Source organism: Natator depressus, chromosome 28, assembly GCF_965152275.1.
Source record: "Natator depressus isolate rNatDep1 chromosome 28, rNatDep2.hap1, whole genome shotgun sequence".
Classification (NCBI taxonomy): Eukaryota; Metazoa; Chordata; order Testudines; family Cheloniidae; genus Natator; species Natator depressus.
Genome location: NC_134261.1, coordinates 6,911,360 through 6,927,307, shown reverse-complemented (window position 1 = coordinate 6,927,307; position 15,948 = coordinate 6,911,360). Strand labels below are relative to the sequence as shown.

The following is a 15,948-nucleotide window of genomic DNA, read 5'->3' as shown; positions in this document are numbered from 1 at the left end:
ACTAAGAAACAAAGAACTCTTTGAGAAATCTGGGTTTTTGACGTGTTTTATTGACAGCAAGGGAGGTCTGAGTTCCTGAGAAGGGTTTTGTTTACAGGAAGCAATGTGGCTTGTACCAAAGGGGAGATGGTTGTTTGTGAAGGAGGGGAGAAGACAAAATGCACACGCTGAGGACGGGATTCAAACCCATGTGTGCAAAGCACAAAGATTAGCAGCCCACCACTTTAACCACTTGGCCACCTCATCTGAGCTTCCTAAGAAGGGACAGGAGGAGAAATCTAAGGCCAGCAGAGGTAGGGACAATAAGGAGTTTTTAAATACCAAGTGTAAGGAGGGTCTGAATGACCTCCCCCCTCACGTCTAGAGATGAGCTGGGGCAAAGACTTCAGGAACAGACCGTGTTTACATAGACAGGCCTCCTCTGCCTAGCTATGCAGCAAGTATCCTTTGTACAAAACAAACAAACAAAATATAAAGGTAATTCTTCCGTTTTCCTGCACTCAGCCAAAAAAATTGTGAAAAGAAAGGGGCATTTTTAAGCAATCATCTGTCCCCACCCAGGGGCTGGGGAATGTTTATTTTCTTTTTCAGACACTTTCGGGGCAAGCTGGCACCAGTGGAAGAAAACCCAGAACGCCCTGGGTCCCCTGTCGCAACAACACATTGTGTTCTGCGTTTGTCTTCTTGTTCCTGTTATTTTGGTGGATATTGTAAATTCTTCAGGCGTGACACCCCCTTTTAATTGGGCATGTCGTCCTGCCCCTTTCGGGGCCAAGGGAAAATGTACCCTAATTCAACCTCTTCCACCCTCTACTCCGCCCCCTCCCTCCAAATTGTCTGTGACACCCCCATCCCCACGGTGCTCTACCCCCATCCAGAGACCTGTGGTTCTTAATGCAACTGGTTTACAAATGACTATCGCTCTGTTCCCCACCGACTGGTCTCTCAGTACAAGATTTCCTAACTGTTCTCAGTTCACGAAAGTACGTGAAAGAATGTTGCTATGGGTAATTTCAAACTCATTTGGATTGAAGAGGTGGAAATTAAAGAAGAACGTCCTTAAATGGCGAGCCCTCACAAATTACCTCTGGGAAAGCTGAAACTCATTGCAGGAAGCTGACTCAGTGTCTCGAATCCAAAGCTTGCAACGTGCCCTGGGACTACTGGACAGAGGGGGATTACGACAGGGATTTGCACTTAGCTCAACTGATGGTTGGTTGGAAAATGTTATTCTAACCCTCGATCAGGGATGGAAGGGACCTCAGGAGGTGTCTAGTCCAACCCCCTGCTCAAAGCAGGACCAATCCCCAACTAAATCATCCCAGCCAGGGCTTTGTCAAGCCAGGCCTTAAAAACCTCAAAGGAAGGAGATTCCTCACCTCCCTAGGGAACCCATTCCAGTGTTTCACCACCCTCCTAGGGAAATAGTGTTTCCTAATATCCAACCTAAACCTCCCCCACTGCAACTTGAGACCATCACTCCTTGTTCTGTCATCTGCTACCACTGAGAACAGTCTAGATCCATCCTCTTTGGAACCCCCTTTCAGGTAGTTGAAAGCAGCTATCAAATCCCCCCTCATTCTTCTCTTCCGCAGACTAAATAATCCCAGCTCCCTCAGCCTCTCCTCGTAAGTCATGGGCCCCAGCCCCGTAATCATTTTTGTTGCCCTCCGCTGGACTCTCTCCAATTTGCTTCTGTAGTGGGAGGGGGCCCTGAAAACTGGGCGCAATGCTCCAGATGTGGTCTCACCAGTGCCGAATAGAGGGGAATAATCACTGCCCTCCATCTGCTGGCAACGCTCCTCCTAATGCAGCCCGATATGACCAGTTACCCATATTGAATGCAGGCTCAGCAACGTTTGATCAATTGGTTGCTGTCCATTCAGTCGGTTATTTCCTACTTATTCATAACTAATGAAGATGCTCTAAGGGGATGGGAGAGAGCTGTCCCGTCCGTGTAGTTACTCCACCTCCCCGAGAGAGGGTAGGTATGTCAGTGGGAGAAACTGTGTCAGTGGGAGAAGCTGTGGGGTCTACATGTATAGATAAAGTTTAATCAGACCCCATTTTTAAAACCATCCATGGTCTGGGAATGGAAAAGGAGCTCTCTGAGGCAGGGCCTGTCCTTCAAGGTCCTTAAGATCACTAACTCCCCTATACAATTGCTATGGGGGGGGTAGCTCAGTGGTTGAGTGTTTGACTGCAGCTCAAGTGGTCCTTGGTTCAAATCCAAGTGCCCCCTTACAAACCTGTTCCCTTAACAAAAATAAGGGCCTATCCATCCCCATTATGTTTGGGAGTTCCACTGAACAGGGATGAATGGAAACACTAGGTGTTTTCCTGTGCAAATGCATAGAAACCTAGCAAAGAGGTCCCTCAGCTGAAATCAGTTCCACTCCTCTGAGTGTCTAGTTTATGTTTTCGTCAATGAAACAAAGACACATGAAGGCACATTTGCAGGTCCTTGGTCTCCATTGTGTGGAAGAGCAAGAACCCCATCCCCTTGGGAGGAATGGACTAGTTTGTGTTACATTCGGTAAGTAAGTTGCCATTGGGACTGAGAACTCTACTGGAGGTGGACAGGAGTCTGCTCCAAAAATAAAATAACCACGATTTACCAAACTACCTGTTACACATTCGATCCTCTCTTTGTGCACACAATAGAAATTGGGGCTCGAATAAATGGCCACCTTCCTTTAACACAGATCGTTGTTCCTTGTGACTGTCAGATGCCTTCCAATGGCAGCTGTTGAAAGGGAACGTGCTTCGAGCTCATGATCACCCGCAGCGTCTCTGGAAGGTTCCCAACCACAGAGCTGGTTGTGGCTGCCTCTAAGTAACCGCAGAGTCAGTGTAGGACCAGATCGTTACTTGCACAGCATCACTTTCTGGTCTCACTGATCGCTTGGGTAGAAACAGCCATTTCCTGCCTCTCTGTCACACAGAAGGACAATTTTCTTTGCACAGACACAGGAACATCAAGATCTTTCTCTGTCCCTTGTGCAAAGCAGGGTGTCAAATTCCAAGGAACCCTCCTCGTCTGCGATGGAAACAATGGGGAAGCAGGGGGCCCTGGGCACCTCCAGCCCTGGCCGGGAGATGTTCCCTCCCCGCTTTCTTTATGCTGCTGTTGTTATTTCATGGAGTGTTTGGGATGGGGAAAAGCTGAGTTCACTCCAGGTGGAGGGAAAAAAGGACGCTGAGAATCTCAGGGCCTCAGGGAAAACCCAACCCCTGCTACCGGGATCAGTGAGGTGCTGGGGATTTGAGCAGGAAAGGGACTGTGTGAATTGTCCAGGTGGGGAATGAATAACCAGCGACAACTAGATCCACCTCATTAACCACCGACACAGGCTAATCGTGCTGCAGAGAGAAGGGAAACTGGGAGCGATTCTTTGCTGTCAGCCATGGAAACAGTGACCCGAGTGCACTGCAGTGAATGTGCTGGGGAAAGCTGGACTTTACAGGCAAGTGGAAATAGCAGATCCGAGAAACACCTGGAGCCCCCCCCCGCACCACTTCTTCCACCGGGGTGAGGTGTTGAGCGACTCACAGCGCCCCCCAGCGCCGTTCCCTTTCAGCAGGGGGTGGCAGCTCCAGCCAGTCAATGCCGGGGAAAGGGCCGAGTGTATCTCTGCACCCTGAGTCCAGGGCAGGCCCTCTCTCTCCCCCACATAGAGAAACTGGCCCTGCTGCAAAGTGACCCCTACGAACCAGCAACCTCCAGGACAGAGGGTTTGGCCCTCCGAGCAGGGAATGTGTCCCCCATGCTGCCGTTAGGCCCCTGGAGGCTCTGGAAACAGGAGGGCTGTGAGTGTAACCCACCCCAAACACCCCCCATCTGGGGATGTAGTTCATTGGTAGAGCGCATGCTTTGCATGTATGAGGCCCTGGGTTCGATCCCCAGCATCTCCAGGTTCTCTTTTCACGCTGCTGCTTTGCTCAGGCCCAGCAGTCTCCCTGCAGGAGTTTCAGTCCTGCTCAGTGCGGGGCAGGTGCCCATTGCACAGAAGGTCTGTGGGGGTTTCTGCTCCTAAGTCACCTTGGTACTTTTAAAAAGAAAAGGAGGACTTGTGGCACCTTAGAGACTAACCAATTTATTTGAGCATAAGCTTTCGTGAGCCACAGCTCACTTTATCGGATGCATACTGTGGAAAGTGTAGAAGATCTTTTATACACACAAAGTATGAAAAAATACCTCCCCACACCCCACTCTCCTGCTGGCAATAGCTTATCTAAAGTGACCACTCTCCTTACAATGTGCATGATAATCAAGGTGGGCCATTTCCAGCACAAATCCAGGGTTTAAAAAGAACGTCTGGGGTGGGGGGGGGGTAGGAAAAAACAAGGGGAAATAGGTTACCTTGCATAATGACTTAGCCACTCCCAGTCTCTATTCAAGCCTAAGGTAATTGTATCCAATTTGCAAATTAATTCCAATTCAACAGTCTCTTGCTGGAGTCTGGATTTGAAGTATTTTTGTTGTAATATCACAACTTTCATGTCTGTAATCGAGTGACTAGAGAGATTGAAGTGTTCTCTGACTGGTTTATGAATGTTATAATTCTTGACATCTGATTTGTGTCCATTTACTCTTTTACGTAGAGACTGTCCAGTTTGACATGGCAGAGGGGCATTGCTGGCACATGATGGCATATATCACATTGGTAGATGTGCAGGTGAATGAGCCTCTGATACTGTGGCTGATGTGATTAGGCCCTGTGATGGTGTCCCCTGAATAGATATGTGGACACAGTTGGCAACGGGCTTTGTTGCAAGGATAGGTTCCTGGGTTAGTGGTTCTGTTGTGTGGTGTGTGGTTGCTGGTGAGTATTTGCTTCAGGTTGGGGGGCTGTCTGTAGGCAAGGACTGGCCTGTCTCCCAAGATTTGTGAGAGTGTTGGGTCATCCTTCAGGGTAGGTTGTAGATCCTTAATAATGCATTGGAGGGGTTTTAGTTGGGGGCTGAAGGTGACGGCTAGTGGCGTTCTGTTATTTTCTTTGTTAGGCCTGTCCTGTAGTAGGTGACTTCTGGGTACTCTTCCGGCTCTGTCAATCTGTTTCTTCACTTCCGCAGGTGGGTATTGTAGTTGTAAGAATGCTTGATAGAGATCTTGTAGGTGTTTGTCTGTGTCTGAGGGGTTGGAGCAAATGCGGTTGTATCGCAGAGCTTGGCTGTAGACGATGGACCGTGTGGTGTGGTCAGGGTGAAAGCTGGAGGCATGTAGGTAGGAATAGCGGTCAGTAGGTTTCCGGTATAGGGTGGTGTTTATGTGACCATTGTTTATTAGCACTGTAGTGTCCAGGAAGTGGATCTCTTGTGTGGACTGGATCTTGTGTGGTCAATTGTTTAAGTCAATACTGTCTCAGATGTTCTGGGGAGAGAATGATTTTGCATTTTTGCAGGACATCAGACCCCCTGGGGAGAAGCTCCTCACAGAAAATGTGGCCCTAGGAGTGTCAGAGAAGGGAATCACTGTTTGCCTTACAAGGTGGGTGACGGAAACCCTGCAGGGACTTAGATTCCTCCAGAGTCTGATGAAACCATTGGTGGGGAAAGTCCAGGGAAGCGGAGGAGGAGAAGGAGAGGTAAAAAGGGCTTGCAGCTCTTGTGCAATCCCCATGCTCCCAGCAGAAGGGTCCAGGGGGTTCAGCACTTTGGCTGCTTGTTGAGGACACAGAATTCAGAAGATGGCAAAGCTCAGAGCCCCGTTACATGGAGTCAGAATGCAATCAGGTCACAAGGAGGGGGAGCAAAGTCCCTCCCTTGCTCTCTATGCCAAAGTTCCTATCAGCTCAATGTCCTTCCCAGAAGAAGGCCCAGGTCGGCTGCTGAGAGGGTTGCAATGGGGTCAATGAAGGCAGAGGAGGATTGTTCCTCCTGGGTTTTCTCTGTGTTGCTCTGTGATCCTAGTGGAGGAAGCTGACACAGCATTTGAGTTTGTTTCAGTGGCTTGGGTTGGGCTCAGGTTGTGACCCTGAGCACAGGGGTTCCTGCCCACTCTGCTCTTAGCCGCTCAGGGAATGGACAAAGGAGCAGCTTCAGAAATTGGACAGAAAATAGCCTAAGGAAGTGCAGCACAGCTGAGAAGAACAAGAGCCTCATCCTCTCCCTGGTGGTCTAGTGGTTAGGATTTGGCGCTCTCACCGCCACGGCCTGGGTTCAATTCCCAGTCAGGGAAAAGTGACTTTACAGCAAAACACCTTAATTTATTCTTCACTTGCTATTTTAACAAATTGACGCTTTTTCCCTGACTCCCCCATCTTCTACGTGATCTTGGCAAGGGCTTTGGAGACCATATCAAAATCAAAGCTTCCCACTGACTAGGAGCAGAATGTGGACATGTTTCCACTGTGCACCTCGATGTCCACAAATAGGTGCAAATTCTTGTTCCCCCTTGCTAGCTAGCCTAACCAATGTTATAACAACAGTAATAGACACTCAGGTTGACCCAAGATGTCAGTTTTCTTGCTGAAACAAAACCAAAAAATCATTTTGGGTCAACCAAATTATTGCAGCAAATAAAATATTCACGCAAAAAACTTTCATCCCACTCTATATACTAGTCTTTGGAAGTAACCATCTCGGCAAAACTGACCATTAGCCTCTTCCATTCCTGAGGTCTAGCTGCTGTCGTGTTCTAAGCATAGATGATGGGCCTTTCACCTGTTGGCCACTGGTTACTACCTTGCTCAGGTAGCTACTGATGAAAGGCAATGTGGTTTAGTGGCTGACCTACTTCTATCCCTCTGCCCAACTAGGGGTGTTTGTTTCACATTGCATGTAAAAATACAATCAATGCATTTTGTTGATACCTAAATATGGGATCAAGCTGTGATTGTAAGTTAATGACAAAATCTCTGCTGAGTTCGACAGAAGGAAGGTTTTCTCATCAGGTTCTAGCACACGATAAAAGTTCTGAAGGTTCTTCGAGCTTCCAGACACATGGGCCAGAATTTTCAGAAGGTCTCACCCCCACCCCTAGAGCCAGATTTTCAGAAGAACTCAGCTCCCAGTTGGGCAATAAACATTTTGGCCAGATTTTCAGAAAGGCTCAATACACTGAGGGCTGAGCTATTTTGAAAACAAAAGGTGGTAGAAGTTGTGGGTGCTGGTTGCTTGGCCATCTGGCCCACCATGCAGGAGTTTGAGGTTCAACATTACTTTCTCAGAATGGTAGCAATCATCTTTTATTCCCTTAAAAAGGGAGCAGGGAGACGACATATAAAAATGGGTTGTGCTTTAGAAAGTCTCTAGAAGTTGAAAGAGATATGCAATCTCCGCCTCCCTGGAAAGTTCACAACAAGTTAAAGAAAACTGAGATTGATAAGTGGCTTGACTAACAGTGACAGGCTGGCCGAGTGGTCTAACGCATCAAACTCAAACCTGTGTCTTTCCGTCATTTGTGTTCTGGGATCCATATGGAGGTGGGCGTTCAAATCCCCTTCCTGATACAATCGTTGCCTTCTACCTGAGAAATAGCCTCATTTCAACCTTTCCTGTAACATTACAACACCAACTGCTTCGTATTCCTATGATAGAAGTTGGAGGGAATTCAAAAGTGGTGCATTCAGGGCACCTAGTTGAGGTCACGGGTGGTCTAGTTATAAGCTAAGGTTGTTCAGTCCTGTCTGGGAGGGTAAGCTCTGGAGAACACGGATCATCTGGAGATTTCTGAGGGGAAGCAGGAACAGCTGATCCAGCCGGCGGAAGACAGCCATCTAGGATCCTAAGGAGATATTTTGGCATCTAGGGACTGAGAAGTAAATCTCAGAACAGAGAGCTGAGGTGGTGCTGATGACTATTTCCTGCGGCTAAGGCTAAATGGAAGTGTGTACATCTAGGAACAAGCAATGTCAGCCACGTATACAGCAACAGCGGGATCTCAACTAGGAGTCAAAAGGTCATTTTACCTCTGTATTTGCTGTGCCCACTTCATCCAGTTCTGAGGTCCCCAGTTCAAGAAGGAGGATGAAACATTTGAGAGAGGAAAGAAGAGCCATGAGAAGGATGAAAGGCTTAAAACCCCCGCCTTGCTGTGATAGTCACAAAGAGCTCAGAAAAGGTTTAGGGGATGACGATCTCACTCCCTAAGTACCTACATGGGGAACAATACTTACTAACAGGCTCTTCAATCTAACAAGACAAATGTATAATGTGAGCCAATGGCTGGAAGTGAAGCTAGACACATTCAGATTGGAAATAAGGCGTGCTTTTTGACAGGGAAAGTAATTAACCATTGAAAATCTTACCCAGAGTCCTGGTGTATTCTCCATTCCTGGAAATTTTCAAATCAGAAGTGGATCTATTTTTTTTAAACGGATCTGTTCTAGTTGAAAAGGAATTCTTCGGGGGCAGGTTTCGGGCCCGTGCTAGACAGGAGGTCAGACTGGGTGTTTACGAAGACCCCTTCTGGTTTTAAAATACGGGAAACAAACCCTTAAATGACAAACGCTTTATTCTGTGAACCAAAAGGAAGCGCTTCCCCTGGCTCTTTTTCTCATTTTGTAAACAAGGGCTTGGAATGTCAACTCTCAGTGAAACTTTGCCTTTAAACTGAATTAGGTGAATTTTCCAGCTCTTGATCCTCTGAGTCCAAGGAAGAATCCCTGAAAAGCAGGTGAGGTTTCAGTTCAGAATTTCATAGGTTAATTTGAGGCCATCCAAGAGTGAACACTTAGGTAGGGAACAAGTGAGAATTTGCTGATTGAGAAAAATTCCTGGTGAAAATTGGCAAAGCTGTGGATCTTTTTAAACATTCCAGTGAATTTACACATGAAGATACAAACAGAGAGAGAAACACAGAGAGAGAAAGAGAAAACCACACACTGCACAGGCCCATGCGGGCATTAACAAAAACCAGACCCACACACAAACCCACACAGCACACAGAGACATATGCACATAAGGGAAAGCCACACAAAACATACAAAGAACAAATCCACACATGAAACATACAGAAAAAGCACACAAGACGAAAGCACAAAAACCACATTCCAAAAGAATACGAAGCAAAAAACAATTTGCCGGCAAAAATCAAACACACGCACACAAAACTATGCAAGGCATCCACAGAAATCACACAGGACCCACATGCTCATCAACCCCACAGACAAAAACCACATGAAGATATCGAAAGCCAGGCAGGGTTTGAGTCTCACAGCCAAGAGGGAGTGCAGGAAGGTGGTTTGGGGAGCAAAGGTTGATGGGGAAGTCAGGGGCTCAAGAATCAGAGGATGGGCAGTGCTCTGGGCTCTGCTTGATGCCTCCTCACACAGGGTGCGGATAGAGAATGGAGCCTTGTAGATCTGTGGAATCTGCCCTGCACTCTGCAGACGAAGAGAACCTGGGTGTCTTCTGAGCCGGAATTGTATTTTCCACCGGGCAAGATGAATGGCAGAAGTCATTACTTAAAGAAAGCTGATGCTTGAACTCACAACCTCAGCATCGCTCCTCTCTAAGTACTAGGAGCTAACCCATTGCACCGCTGGAGCCCAGATGGGGGTGAGGGGTGTATAAGCCAAAATAAATCCACGCTAAAGGCCACATGCAAGTGAGCTGGGTGGTATCCTTCTGTCTGATAGACCTGGGACCTGCCTTCAGCTGCTGATAGGACGGTTGGTGGTTTGAAGCCACCCAGTGCTGGAACTTCTCATTGGTGAGGTTAAGGAGACTTTTAAGAAGAGGAGGAAAGTCTCTTCCATTCCTGCCGAGCTCCATTTGTCTGCTGCGGCCCTTTAGGCTCTCTGCTCCCCTGTTGGGGAGATGCAGAGACGAGCCCCCATCTTGGTGAGTCATCGAGAGGCTGTATCCAATGGAGTGTGTGGGGGAGAGGGGTGGGGTAGGGCTGGATTGGGCTCAAGGGAATAAGGTTGTGTGTGACAATGGGCAGGTTTACCCTATAACAGGGATCGACGCTCTGAGATCGATCCACCGGTGGTTGATTTAGCGGGTCTAGTAAAGACCCTGCAGATTGCTCTCCAATGGACCCCTGTTCTGTAACCCCAATAACAAGAGTAAGGTGTAGACCCCACTGGAACTCAACCTAAGGTACGTCTACTCCAGCTACGTGAATAATGGAGCTGGAGTTGAGTAGCACAGGTAAGCCCCCTAACATCATGGTGCCGGTGACTGACTCGGATGCATCGCATGGGATAGGTGAGTGGCAGCCTGTAAGCCCCCCTCCCCAACAGTCCACACAGCTGCTTGGAGGGGGTCTCGCGAACTCTCGTGATGGCAGTTGTGGGTTCTGGCAAGACAGGGTAAAGGATTTTTTGGATAAATGGGTAAGGAAGAACCAGGGCCCATACTAGGTGCAGGGGTCACCCTGGGATGAGATGAAAAAGGAAATGGAGGAAGTGTTCAGGGACCCAGAGGGATGGGGGGTGGCTGAGGAGCCCACCCTTCTTGGTGTATGGGTCGTGGAAGAAGGTCCCTGCCCATGGGGACTGAATGCCTTCCAGGGAAAGGAGACACTTCAGTCCGCTTGTGAGAGGTTCGAAGTGAGGGTAGCATTACAGGAAGCTGCCAGGAATCTTTCAAGTTTGGTTCTGCTCCAGCAAGGACTGCTGAAGGGTTGTAAATTAGTTAGGGGTGGTGAAAGATGATTTGGCACAACAGGGTTTGAAGTCAAAAGCAGAGTTAACAGATGACCTTTTGAGACATAATTCCCTGACATTACCAGGACCTCCAGTTCTCCCTGGAAACAAGCAGGGAGAACTGGAGGTCCTGGTGATGTCAGGGAATTATGACGTGATTGAATAACAGAGACTTGGTGGGATAACTCACATGACTGGAGTACTGTCATGGATGGTTATAAACTGTTCAGGAAGGACAGGCAGGGCAGAAAAGGTGGGGGAGTAGCACTGTATGTAAGGGAGCAGTATGACTGCTCAGAGCTCCGGTACGAAACTGCAAAAAAACCTGAGTGTCTCTGGATTAAGTTTAGAAGTGTGAGCAACAAGAGTGATGTCGTGGTGGGAGTCTGCTATAGACCACCGGACCAGGGGGATGAGGTGGACGAGGCTTTCTTCCGGCAACTCGCAGAAGCTACTAGATCGCATGCCCTAGTTCTCATGGGTGACTTTAATTTTCCTGATATCTGCTGGGAGAGCAATACAGCGGTGCATAGACAATTCAGGAAGTTTTTGGAAAGCGTAGGGGACAATTTCCTGGTGCAAGTGCTAGACGAGCCAACTAGGGGGGGAGCTTTTCTTGACCTACTGCTCACAAACAGGGAAGAATTAGTGGGGGAAGCAAAAGTGGATGGGAATCTGGGAGGCAGTGACCATGAGATGGTCGAGTTCAGGATCCTGACACAGGGAAGAAAGGTAAGCAGCAGGATACGGACCCTGGACTTCAGGAAAGCAGACTTCGACTCCCTCAGGGAACAGATGGCCAGGATCCCCTGGGGGACTAACATGAAGGGGAAAGGAGTCCAGGAGACCTGGCTGTATTTCAAGGAATCCCTGTTGAGGTTACAGGGACAAACCATCCCGATGAGTCGAAAGAATAGTAAATATGGCAGGCGACCGGCTTGGCTTAATGGTGAAATCCTAGCGGATCTTAAACATAAAAAAGAAGCTTACAAGAAGTGGAAGGTTGGACATATGACCAGGGAAGAGTATAAAAATATAGCTCGGGCATGTAGGAATGAAATCAGGAGGGCCAAATCGCACCTGGAGCTGCAGCTAGCAAGAGATGTCAAGAGTAACAAGAAGGGTTTCTTCAGGTATGTTGGCAACAAGAAGAAAGCCAAGGAAAGTGTGGGCCCCTTACTGAATGAGGGAGGCAACCTAGTGACAGAGGATGTGGAAAAAGCTAATGTGCTCAATGCTTTTTTTGCCTCTGTCTTCACGAACAAGGACAGCTCCCAGACTGCTGCGCTGGGCATCGCAACATGGGGAGTAGATGGCCAGCCCGCTGTGGAGAAAGAGGTGGTTCGGGACTATTTAGAAAAGCTGGACGTGCACAAGTCCATGGGGCCGGACGAGTTGCATCCGAGAGTGCTAAAGGCGGATGTGATTGCAGAGCCATTGGCCATTATCTTTGAAAACTCGTGGCGAACGGGGGAAGTCCCGGATGACTGGAAACAGGCTAATGTAGTGCCAATCTTTAAAAAAGGGAAGAAGGAGGATCCTGGGAACTACAGGCCAGTCAGCCTCACCTCAGTCCCCGGAAAAATCATGGAGCAGGTCCTCAAGAAATCAATCCTGAAGCACTTACACGAGAGTAAAGTGATCAGGAACAGTCAGCATGGATTCACCAGGGGAAGGTCATGCCTGACTAATCTAATCGCCTTCTATGATGAGATTACTGATTCTGTGGATGAAGGGAAAGCAGTGGATGTATTGTTTCTTGACTTTAGCAAAGCTTTTGACATGGTCTCCCACAGTATTCTTGTCAGCAAGTTAAAGAAGTATGGGCTGGATGAATGGACTATAAGGTGGGTAGAAAGTTGGCTAGATTGTCGGGCTCAACGGGTAGTGATCAATGGCTCCATGTCTAGTTGGCAGCCGGTGTCAAGTGGAGTGCCCCAGGGGTCGGTCCTGGGGCCGGTTTTGTTCAATATCTTCATAAATGATCTGGAGGATGGTGTGGATTGCACTCTTAGCAAATTTGCGGATGATACTAAACTGGGAGGAGTGGTAGATACGTTGGAGGGCAGAGATAGGATACAGAGGGACCTAGACAAATTGGAGGATTGGGCCAAAAGAAACCTGATGAGGTTCAATAAGGATAAGTGCAGGGTCCTGCACTTAGGACGGAAGAACCCAATGCACAGCTACAGACTAGGGACCGAATGGCTCGGCAGCAGTTCTGCGGAAAAGGACCTAGGGGTTACAGTGGACGAGAAGCTGGATATGAGTCAGCAGTGTGCCCTTGTTGCCAAGAAGGCCAATGGCATTTTGGGATGTATAAGTAGGGGCGTAGCGAGCAGATCGAGGGACGTGATCGTTCCCCTCTGTTCGACATTGGTGAGGCCTCATCTGGAGTACTGTGTCCAGTTCTGAGCCCCACACTACAAAAAGGATGTGGAGAAATTGGAGAGAGTTCAGCGAAGGGCAACAAAAATGATTAGGGGTCTGGAACACATGACTTATGAGGAGAGGCTGAGGGAACTGGGATTGTTTAATCTATGGAAGAGAAGAATGAGGGGGGATTTGATAGCTGCTTTCAACTACCTGAAGGGGGATCCCAAAGAGGATGGAGCTCGGTTGTTCTCAGTGATAGCAGATGACAGGACAAGGAGTAATGGTCTCAAGTTGCAGTGGGGGAGGTTTAGGTTGGATATTAGGAAAAACTTTTTCCCTAGGAGGGTGGTGAAACACTGGAATGCGTTACCTAGGGAGGTGGTGGAATCCCCTTCCTTAGAAGTTTTTAAGGTCAGGCTTGACATAGCCCTGGCTGGGATGATTGAGTTGGGATTGGTCCTGCTTTGGGCAGGGGGTTGGACTAGACACCTCCTGAGGTCCCTTCCGACCCCGATATCCTAGGATTCTATGATCATTTGGCCAACAACATGCAGCAAAGCACCCAGCTAAGTTGCAGGAATGCTCTACAAGCCACTCCTCAATTGTCCAGAGACACCAGCGTATCTCCCCAGCCCTCAGCCTTGCACCTCAGAAATGTACCATCTCACACGGCTCACGGCCTGCTCTTGAAAAGCTTAAGCTCATTAATGAGTTCGCCACTTCATCAAAAATAAAGGGGACACGCACCAGCCTTTGTCATGTGAGCAACTTTCCCAAGCACTTTGGACAAACTCAGGAGTAAGTATCAAATATTAAAATAAGTTTATTAACTACAGAAAGTTAGATTTTAACTCAGTATAAGTGTTGGTCACAGAGGTCAAAAGTGGTTACATAACACATGGAAATAGACTCTCAGTCTGAACTCTAATTTGAATATACTAAGCAAGAATTGGATCAAACAGCTTTTCTCACTCACTGGTTGCTCCAGGCAATGTTGAGTTCTTAATACACAGACTGAATTCCCTCTCAGCCTGGGACCAATCTCCACAGTTCAAATTCTGAGTCTTCCAGACAATCTTCCAGGTGTTGAGATTGGGGAAGAGACAGGCCACGTGGGGGTGTCTTTGACTCTCATTTATATTTTTTCTCCAGATGCTAGGTAGATTCTTGCTGTGATGCTGGGGTTAGTTAGCCCCCAATATGGAGCAGCAGTTTGCCTCCTGCACCTTGTGGTAGGCGGGCCACAGCTCCTTCACTTTGACCCTGCACTGCAGTGTGTCCCTGTCATGGCCCCTTTCTATCATGCACCATGAAATCTGTGTGTGCACCTCGGGAGTTACACCGCAGAAAGCTGCTTTCCTGTGCAGAAATTTGCCAGTGTAGACAAGGCCGTAGAGGGCTTATATAAGAACGCAAGACTGGTCATAGACTGGGTAAGACCAATGCTCCATCAAGCCCAGTGTGCTACTTGAGAGTGACCAGTGCTAGATACACTGGAGGGAATGAACAGAACAGGCTTGTTGACCTGCCAGGTGAGGGTCTTTCACCTTTATTTTTAACTTCATTGTTGTCAATTCCTACTTATCCTATATCTTACCACCCCTCCCCTGAGGTCTCTGGGCAAATCAGGTGTGAACCACTCCTTTGACACAGACGTGTCCCAATCCAGCTGAATTGAGGCAGAATTTGGGCCAATGACAGTTTGGAAAACGCATGCTTCACCCAGCAGGTTTCTCAAAGTATCCGTTGCTGTGAACCGCATGTCGTGTGGATGTGCGAACCCCAAAGGTAGCAAACATGAAAAAAACACAAAGCCGGTTCTGAGGTTTCCAGAGCCAGGCCTGAGGGTTAAAGAGCTGTGCTCAAAAGGAGAAGGGGCCTCAGCACCTATAAAAATAACTGGTTGCAAAAACAAAACAAAAATTACATGAAAAAAACCAACCAAACAACAACCACCCAGAAAAGCTCCCATCACACGCCCATCACCATTGTAGATCTTGACATCTCCTGCTTAAGGTGACATCTTTGCTTTGCGAACAAGAGCCCTGGGGAACTCTCTGGCTGTTCCCCTCTCACTGGGGAAAAGGTTCCACATCTTGTCTCAAGTAATTTTCCTCCCAACAGAAGATTTATTTTAAAATTTATCCAAATAAATTCCATTTGAAATAGAAATCATTCCAGTCTATACTGGGTCTCTATTCTCATACACGCTATTTCTCTCACATGTTCCCCCACTCTCATTCCTTTGGAGGCAGGTTTTAATTGCAGGATTAGCCACCATTTCCTATGTAGTAGGAGGGGGCTAGAAGAAAACCTGAATTATACTGTAACACTGAAAGTGATCACAGAATCAGCCTCTTACGTTACACTAATAAACTTCATGTGTAATTTTCTTGTTGCTGGTAACAATTTATTCAAAGATTACAAACTATAAACCTTTAGGGCAGTTTTCTCTTAATTCCCATTTTCACCCAGTGAGCTCTGTGTGAAGTCACATTCTACCATAACCTAGGAGCCTTCCATTTCTGAGGCTTCATTTCTCCCTGGGTCTTCTCCCAGAAGTGTGGGTGGAAGGGGTCTCACACTACGTGGGAAGGCTGCATCGTGAGAAAAACCACCTGTGCTCTACTTTCACACTTTCTAATCTTTCAGAGTAGCAGGAGGCGGAGAAGTGAGACAAAGGCATTAGACTCAAGAGTAAAACTAAGAGACCAAACCACAGACTCTGGACTCAGCATTCATGTATCCTGCAGTCTGAACTTGGAATCTGTTACATTCCCTCATTGGCTACCATCATTTAACCAACACGGAAGTGCTTCTTGTCCAGCAAGGCAGCCACTTTGGGACCCATAGGCATGGGATGGCTCTGAAGGAATCAGCTGTTTCTCTCTGTGCTTCAGGAAACTTTGGATCCAAATGGTAGAAGACAGTTGTTCCCAGTTTCATCACGGCATCCTGTAGAAGTGTGAGCAAT

General features: G+C 47.8%; 3 non-coding genes across 3 annotated transcripts; all 3 read left to right on the top strand.

Moving 5' to 3' along the window:
* The first annotated feature begins 2,170 nt into the window (after positions 1–2,170).
* On the top strand, positions 2,171–2,242 carry TRNAC-GCA (transfer RNA cysteine (anticodon GCA)). The gene has a single exon. It is a non-coding gene; the product is annotated as a tRNA-Cys (tRNA).
* A 1,601-nt stretch (positions 2,243–3,843) lies between these two features.
* On the top strand, positions 3,844–3,915 carry TRNAA-UGC (transfer RNA alanine (anticodon UGC)). The gene has a single exon. It is a non-coding gene; the product is annotated as a tRNA-Ala (tRNA).
* Positions 3,916–6,109: 2,194 nt separating this feature from the next.
* TRNAE-CUC (transfer RNA glutamic acid (anticodon CUC)) lies at positions 6,110–6,181 on the top strand. The gene has a single exon. It is a non-coding gene; the product is annotated as a tRNA-Glu (tRNA).
* Positions 6,182–15,948: the final 9,767 nt, after the last annotated feature.